Source organism: Triticum aestivum, chromosome 7B (assembly GCF_018294505.1).
Source record: "Triticum aestivum cultivar Chinese Spring chromosome 7B, IWGSC CS RefSeq v2.1, whole genome shotgun sequence".
Classification (NCBI taxonomy): domain Eukaryota; kingdom Viridiplantae; phylum Streptophyta; class Magnoliopsida; order Poales; family Poaceae; genus Triticum; species Triticum aestivum.
In genome coordinates, this window is record NC_057813.1 from 109,283,243 (window position 1) to 109,291,620 (window position 8,378).

Consider the following 8,378-nt stretch of genomic DNA (forward strand, 5'->3'; position numbering starts at 1 on the left):
TCAGGAGAAACGACAATGAAAATGTCCGGCTCACTTTTGATCGCCTCACCGACATCACAAATGAGCTACAGGCTCTCGGCGCCACTGAGATCACCAAGCATGAAATCGTCAAGACGCTGCTGAGATCTCTTGACAGCTCTTTTGGCACCCTTGCCCTCATGATACAAGAACATCCTGACTTCAAGACTCTAGATCCGTCTGATATACTTGAGAGGCTCAATACACATGAGTTCCAGCTTTCTGAGAAAAGAGATATCTATGGCCCCAACTATGGCCGAACTTGTGCTTTGAAGGCAAAAGTTGTTTCCTCATCTGAAGAAGAAGAATCTGACTGCGGTTCTGATGATCCTGAAGACATTGGAAGGGAACTTGCTATGCTTGTGAAGAAGTTCCAGAAATTCACAAAGAAGAAGGGCTTCAGAAAGTCTTCACGATCCAGTTCAAGAAATGATGATGCTTCCACTCAAGACAACAAGAAGAGAACATGTCACAAGTGTAAGAAGCCTGGGCACTACATCTATGAGTGTCCTCAGCGGGACAACGAGAAGAAGAAGAAGAAGAGCAAGGAATATGACTCTGATGACAAGAAGAAGAAGAAATCTTCAAAGTCTTCTTCCAAGTCCACATCAAAGTCTTCATCTCATAAGAAGAGCTCATCTGGCAAGGCTCGTGCTTTTGTTGGCAAGGAAATGGATTCAGAGGAGGAGTCTGCTTCTGAGGAGGCAGAGGTTGAATCTGAAGCTGAGTCCGACTCTGGCGTTGCAAGTCTGGCTCTAGCCACAACCTACGTTGCCAAGTCCATCTTCAACAATGAAGACAATGACTCCCACACCAACGCTGATGATGACAAGGACGATCCTGCTCCCACCTACTGCTTCATGGCACGCGGTGCCAAGGTAAAATCACGCGATGCTTACTTTCAAACATCAAGTGAAGATGACTCTGATTGTGAATCTAAACCCAGCTACAAAACACTTGCTAAAATTGCTACTGAACAACAAAGGGTTGTGGAACATACTCAAAAACTGTTAGACAAAAGCGATGACCTGTTGGACGCGGAAATGACACCTTCACAGTCCTTAGTTGAAGACATAAAAAATCTTCATGCTAAGTATCAAGAACTTGAAAGTCTTCATGAGACGCTCTCAACCACTTATGAAAAGCTCTCCTACGATTATCTTCAAAGGAAGCAAGAGCTTGAGAAATTGAAAGCGACTCATGAAGATCTTCAAAAAGAGAATGAGTCATTTCACGCTCAACAGATCAGTCCCGCTCAGGATGGATTTGAACCACCATGCTTAAAATGCATTGAGCGTGATAACGCTGCCTCTGTTGCTGAATGTTTCACTTCTGCTACTGTTGCTCTGTCTTCAACTACTGATGTGGTAACTAACCCCTCTGCTGAGGATACCACTACTATTGCTAATGAAAATGCTAGGTTGAAGACATTGCTTGAAACAGGGATGTACAAAAGTCTGAAAGGGCATCAGACACTTTGCGATGTCCTCAAAAAGCAGATTCTGAACCGAAACCCTAGGAAAGAGGGTGTTGGGTTCGAGAGGAAAATGAATGCCGATGGTTCCTACTGGAAGCCTGAGCAGTATCCCAAAACCACATGGGTTGCTGCAAAGGAACCTTCAGTGGATCCATCCACTTTATCTGGTTTTACCTGTGCTAATCCTATTATCATTGATGAATCCTTTGATGCAAACTATAAACTGTTCAAAAATCAGAACGGTGAAGTGTTTGCCAGGTATATTGGTACTAACTGTGGGAATGGACCGCCAATGACGAAGATCTGGGTTCCTAAAAGCTGTCTTGAGAATCTTCTTGTGAATGTTGTCATGACACCACTAGGGAAGAAGACAAACCCCAGACCAAAGGCGTCACATGGTCCATCGGCTTCATATGGAAACATGACTCACCTGAGTCACCCTAACGCCAATGTTTTGCAGGGAAATCGTACTCAAACTTATGAATATGAGCGCGTGTCTTCAAACCGCTATGTTCATAATACTAAGAACTTTTCTGCTTATTCATATGAGTATCATTCATCTCCTGCAAGGCTATTTGCTAGGGCTCCAAAGCCGAAATTCTCAGATGCTGCACTTAGACTCATTGCTTCTAAGCCACCCTTGAAGATGTGGGTGGTGAAGAAGAACTAACTCTCTTTTGCAGAACATGGTCTCCAGCCAGCAATCAAAGGCGTCCGATATAATTTCTGGGGACCTAAAACACAAAGGGACGCATGATAAAATGACTTACTATGTATTCCACATATGAATCACTTACCTGTCATACTGTGTGCTAACTTTCATCTATGCTGTGATAATCCAAGTGTGCATCAAATGCTTATGCTTCACAACATACCTTGTGAAGCCTATCCTCCTAACTGAACTGTAGGGTATGACACCTCGTGCTTCAGAATGGATTATGGACAGCGGATGCACTAATCATATGACTGGTGATCGAAATCTTCTCATGGACTCAACCTTACGTCCATCCGACAAGAATCAAATCACATTTGCTGACACTGGTAAAGGCAATGTATTGGGTCTAGGTAGAGTTGCAATCTCAAAGGATCAACACATGGATAAAGTGATGCTTGTTGAATCCCTTGGATTCAACTTAATGCCTGTCTCAATGCTTTGTGACTTAAACATGATTGTGATATTTGGAAAATATCGTTGCCTTGTACTAATGGAATCTGACAAATCTCTAGTCTTTGAAGGGTATAGGAAAGGTGATCTATACATGGTAGATTTCTCAGCAGGTCCACAGCTTGCCGTATGTCTTCTTGCAAAAGCTTCAGAATGCTGGCTCTGGCATCGAAGGCTGGGGCATGCTGGCATGAGGAACTTACACACTCTCGTCAAGAAGAAGCATGTCATAGGCATCGAAGGTGTCAAGTTCAAGAAAGATCATTTGTGTGGTGCCTGCGAAGCTGGAAAGATGACGAGGGCCAAGCACCCCTCGAAGACTATCATGAAAACATCTCAACCCTTCGAGTTGTTGCACATGGACTTATTTGGTCCTACTCACTACTCCACCCTCACAACAACGGCATGTCTCTATGGCTTCGTTATTGTTGATGACTACTCAAGATATACATGGGTGCACATAATTCTCTACAAGACTGAAATACAAGATGTCTTCAGACGATTCGCCAATCGTGCAATGAACAATTATGGCGTCAAGATCAAGCATATCAGAAGTGATAACGGGCACTGAATTCAAGAACACCGGCCTTGATCTTTATCTGGATACAATAGAAATCACTCATGAATTTTCTGCTCCATATACACCTAAGAGAAATGGCATTGTTGAGCGCAAGAACAGAACCCTGAGATGGCTCGAACAATGCTCGACGAGTACAAGACACCAAGAAAGTTCTGGCCTGAAGCTATTGATACAGCTTGTCACATCATCAACCATGTCTACATCCATAAGCTTCTGGGCAAAACATACTATGAGCTCCTTACTGGCAAGAAGCCAAATGTTAGCTACTTCAGAGTCTTTGGTGCTAGGTGCTGGATCAAGGATCCCCATCACAAGTCAAAATTTGAACCCAAAGCTCACGAAGGCTTCATGCTTGGCTATGGAAAGGATTCGCACTCTTACAGAGTCTTCAACCTCTTCCACTACAAAATCGTTGAAACAATGGATGTGCGATTTGATGAAACCAATGGTTCACAACGAGAGCTCCTGCCAAGCACACTAGATGAAGCTCCTTCCAGTGAATCTATCAAGCTGATGGGAACTAGTGAAATCATGCCCTCTGAAGCACAGCCTGAAGAGGAACTTATCATTTCTGCACCAAACCAACCTGAAGACAATGCTCAGACCAAAGACAATCCTCCCAATGATGACAATGATCAACATGAGCAATGGCTTCGTCCAGTTCATCCTCGTGTTGCAAATGAAGTACAAATTGAGAAGATAATTAATAGCATCAACGCACCTGGTCCGCTTACTCGCTCAAGAGCAACACATTTAGCAAATTTCTGTGGGCATTTTTCATTTGTATCAATATCTGAACCCAAGAAAGTTGCTGAAGCCTTTATGGAACCTGAATGGATTCAAGCCATGCAAGAAGAACTTCAACAGTTCAAGCTGAATAATGTTTGGGAACTTGTCAAGCGCCCTGACCCTCGCAAGCATAACATTATTGGCACTAAATGGATATATCGGAACAAGCAAGATGAGCATGGTCAAGTCATTAGAAACAAAGCACGTCTTGTGGCTCAAGGATATACTCAAGTTGAAGGAATTGACTTCGATGAAACATTTGCTCCCGTAGCAAGGCTTGAAGCTATTCGCATACTGCTAGCCTATGCTAATCACCACAACATCTTGCTATATCAAATGGATGTGAAAAGTGCTTTCCTCAATGGCAAGATTGAAGAAGAAGTGTATGTTGCTCAACCACCTGGCTTTGAAGATCCAAAACATCCTGATATGGTGTACAAACTAAACAAAGCACTGTATGGCCTCAAACAAGCTCCTCGCGCCTGGTATGGTACAATCAAAGACTTCCTGAAGAGCAATGGCTTCAAACCTGGATCCCTTGATCCCACACTCTTCACGAAGACATATGATGGTGAACTGTTTGTGTGCCAAATATATGTGGATGACATAATCTTCGGCTGCACCAACCAAAAGTATAGTGATGAGTTTGGATACATGATGCAAGAGCAATATCAGATGTCCATGATGGGTGAGCTGAAATTCTTCCTTGGTCTTCAAATTCGTCAACAAAGAAATGACATCTTCATATCTCAAGAAAAATATCTCAAAGACTGCCTGAAGAAGTTCGGCATGCAAGATTGCAAAGGTTACACGACGCCAATGCCAGCCAAACATCATCTTGGTCCCGACAACAATGGTAAAGAGTTCAATCAAAAGGTATACCGCTCCATGATTGGTTCTTTACTTTACCTATGTGCATCTAGGCCAGATATTATGCTTAGTGTTTGCATGTGTGCTCGATTCCAAGCGGCACCAAAGGAATCGCATCACTTAGCTGTGAAGCGAATTCTTAGATATTTGGCTTACACCCCAACACTCGGATTATGGTATCCAAAGGGCTCAAGGTTTGATCTGGTTGGATTCTCGGATGCTGATTATGCTGGTGACAAGGTGGATCGCAAGTCAACATCAGGAACATGTCACTTTCTGGGACGATCACTTGTCTGTTGGTCTTCAAAGAAGCAAAACTGTGTATCACTCTCACCTGCTGAATCTGAATACATTGCAGCTAGATCTTGTTGTGCTCAGCTTCTGTGGATGAAGCAAACTCTCAAGGACTATGACATCAATCTGAAGCAAGTCCCTCTCTTCTGCGACAATGAAAGCGCCATCAAGATCGCCGACAATCCAGTCCAGCACTCGAAGACAAAGCACATTGAAATTCGTCATCATTTTCTTAGTGATCATGTCATGAAGAAAGATATTGACATTATTCACGTCAACACTGAAGAGCAACTGGCAGATATCTTCACAAAGCCCTTGGATGAGAAAAGGTTTTGCAAGTTACGGTGTGAGCTAAATATCTTGGAATCCTCAAATGTCCTGTGATCAGGCACACATCCTAACACTTATGCATGTTGATGACTTAGATGTGCAACACACGAAGTAAAGTATATCTTCAATCAATGAAGACTTACATTCTGAGTGTGAATACGTTAACATGGAATTTGACTTCGGAGCGCCACGATAATTGTGCGCCGTGTCTGGGTCTAATACTTCCTATACGGTGGGTAACTCCACCACCAAATTTCTTGGTTTGAAGTGTTTCACTCATGGCGTTATTGTTGAATATCTTCGCATATTGATTTGTCTTCAACTTTCAACTTATCTTCATGATTAACTTCACTATGCTGAGTTGATTGCTTTCTCATATATATATATATATGCTAGTATTCTGTCCTCTACAACATTCACTTATAGCTATGTCTTCACTGTTGAATCTTTTGAACTAAGTGAATGTGATCGGACCCTAACCTCTCTATGCTTACTATCTCAAACTCTATCTGTCCAAATCATATGCATTCTGTTGAAACTGTCGAATATCTTCTCTGCATCCTTGTCAGCAGAAGACACAGAGGCAACCATCAACTCCTTTTTAAATGATTCATCTTTATTGTCGATATCCGGAGAAGCCGGAACAACCATCCGACAAACTTGGCGGGCGTGGGAACGTGGGACAACTCTAAATATGTTGCATGATTGCCACGTGTCCCACGGATGTGAACAGACAGGGGTACCTGCGTAATTGCGCTGTGTTGCACACCTACTTATAAATACGTGCCCCCTGCGGTCAAGAAAACCTTCTTCCACCTCTCCACCTCGTCAAAACCCTAGCGCCACAGCTAGCTCTCGACGACGCCAGCGACGAAGCGCTTAGCTGCCGCGACTTCTCCGCCGCCGTCCTCACGCCGGCTGCGGGCATCGTCCTCCCCGCCGCCGCCGTAGGTGTCCTCCGTCGCCAAGTTAGGGCACGGCAGACTGAACTGCTCGGTCTCCAAATTCTTCCCATCTAGCAGTTCTTCGTGTGGTAAATATAACTCTATTTTTACCAGCCTTTTGATCCTCAATGATTCATCCAATTTACCAAAATTGGTTTCTGTCTATACAAAGTTAGATATATTCTGTCTGCATCTCATACTGCCTAGTATATTCACTTAAGCTTCACATCTAGTTAGATTCCTCACTTGTACTTATTCACGGATTCGTACAAATCTGGAACCGACTCTCGACATATAAGTGAATGCCCTCGCAACATGGGGTCAATGTCTTCAAACTGATTTATCTTCAAAATCTTCTGAGAATGCATATGACCTCTTCCCCTTCCCTCACATCTCTAATGCTGTCACAGGTATATGTCCGTGGGAGAATCCCTAGGTTCTCATAGTCTGCGTTCGTTTGCAGAGTTCTTACAGCAACACATTGAATCTCCCGAAGCCAGTTCCTGTCTGACCAGCAAGCGAAAGCCTTTGAACATATTGAAGCCATTCAGTTTGAACTTCATGGCTACAGAGAAATCAGTAAGGAAGGGTGGCAGACAGCGTCATGGGGGAACTTCAAAGGATCTGCCTGATGATCTTGCTGAAATCTACAAAACAGATCCTGAAGAGGATTACAATCAGTGCAAGACTCGAATCCAATGGAATCGACGCTATTGGGCTGAACAGTGGTTCAAGTACAAGTTCGTGACCCAGGAGTACGCAGAGAAGAATGCTATCAAGAGCCCTTGGGGTGATATTCTCTATTGAGGCCTTCCCCCCAAGAACAAAGCTGAAGCCATTGCGCAAGAATTCTATCCTTGTATGGTCTGTGGACCACAGCCTGAAGAAGCCGACCCATCATCATTGCTCTGGTGTCGTGACGACAATCTCTTCAAGCGCAACTTCCAGTTTGCTAAGGCTTAGGCAAAGGTAAACAAGAAGTCATGGGGATTAGACTTCAATCCTGGTCCCTCTGGTCCCCGTGATGATGGCACACGTGAAGCTGAAGAAAATAGAATTGGCCCCTTTGCAAACCTTGATGGCCTCATCTCCTACATCTTGGTACAAGGTGCCAAAGTGGATCATTCTGACAATGCTGATTCTGATGAAGCCCCAGCTCCTCCTCCAAGGCCGCAGAAGCCAAAGAAGATTAAGGCTTCATCATCAGCTGCTCCTCCAAAAGTTTCTCGTGTGAAGCCACTGGCCACTGCACCTCCTGAAGCCAGTGTGCAGTCTGAAGATCTTTCACGCATCTCCAAGAAGACGGAGAAGAAAAAGAAAATCGTCAAGAGTATTGATCAGGCTTTGACTCCAGCTACTATTCTGCGTGAAGAGCACATTGATCTGTCCAGCGATGACGATCTTGCAGATGATGCTCTTGAGCAACTGATCAAGAGCAAGGAAGAAGCAGAGATCTTCAACAACTTGCCTCTCTTTGACGTGGCAGTCATTCATAACTTCATTGATGAGTGGTTTGACACACCAAATCTCAGCTTTGATGATCTGCAACTTCCAATTGGCCTCAGCGTCGCCTTTAATGGCGCCATTGCTTCTGAGCTAGCTATTGCTCAGCGCATCGTTGAGCTGAAAAACAAAATTGACTATGAAAAGGCTCAGTTCAAGAAGCATGTGGCAAATCTCAGTGTGCAAGATGTCAAGAACTTCAAGATCATGCTGCACGAGCTCAAAGAAGCCTTTCACAAGAAGCGTGAAGAAGCTCGAGGCTCCAGAGAGCGTATGAAGAGTCTGGCTGACAAGTGTGTGCTTGCCTACAATGAGGCTGAGAAGCGCAAGTCTCTTGGTCATCCTGGCATTGACTCCAGGATGGCAGCAAAGAAGAAGAAGCTCTCCACTGCCCAACCTGCACCTTCA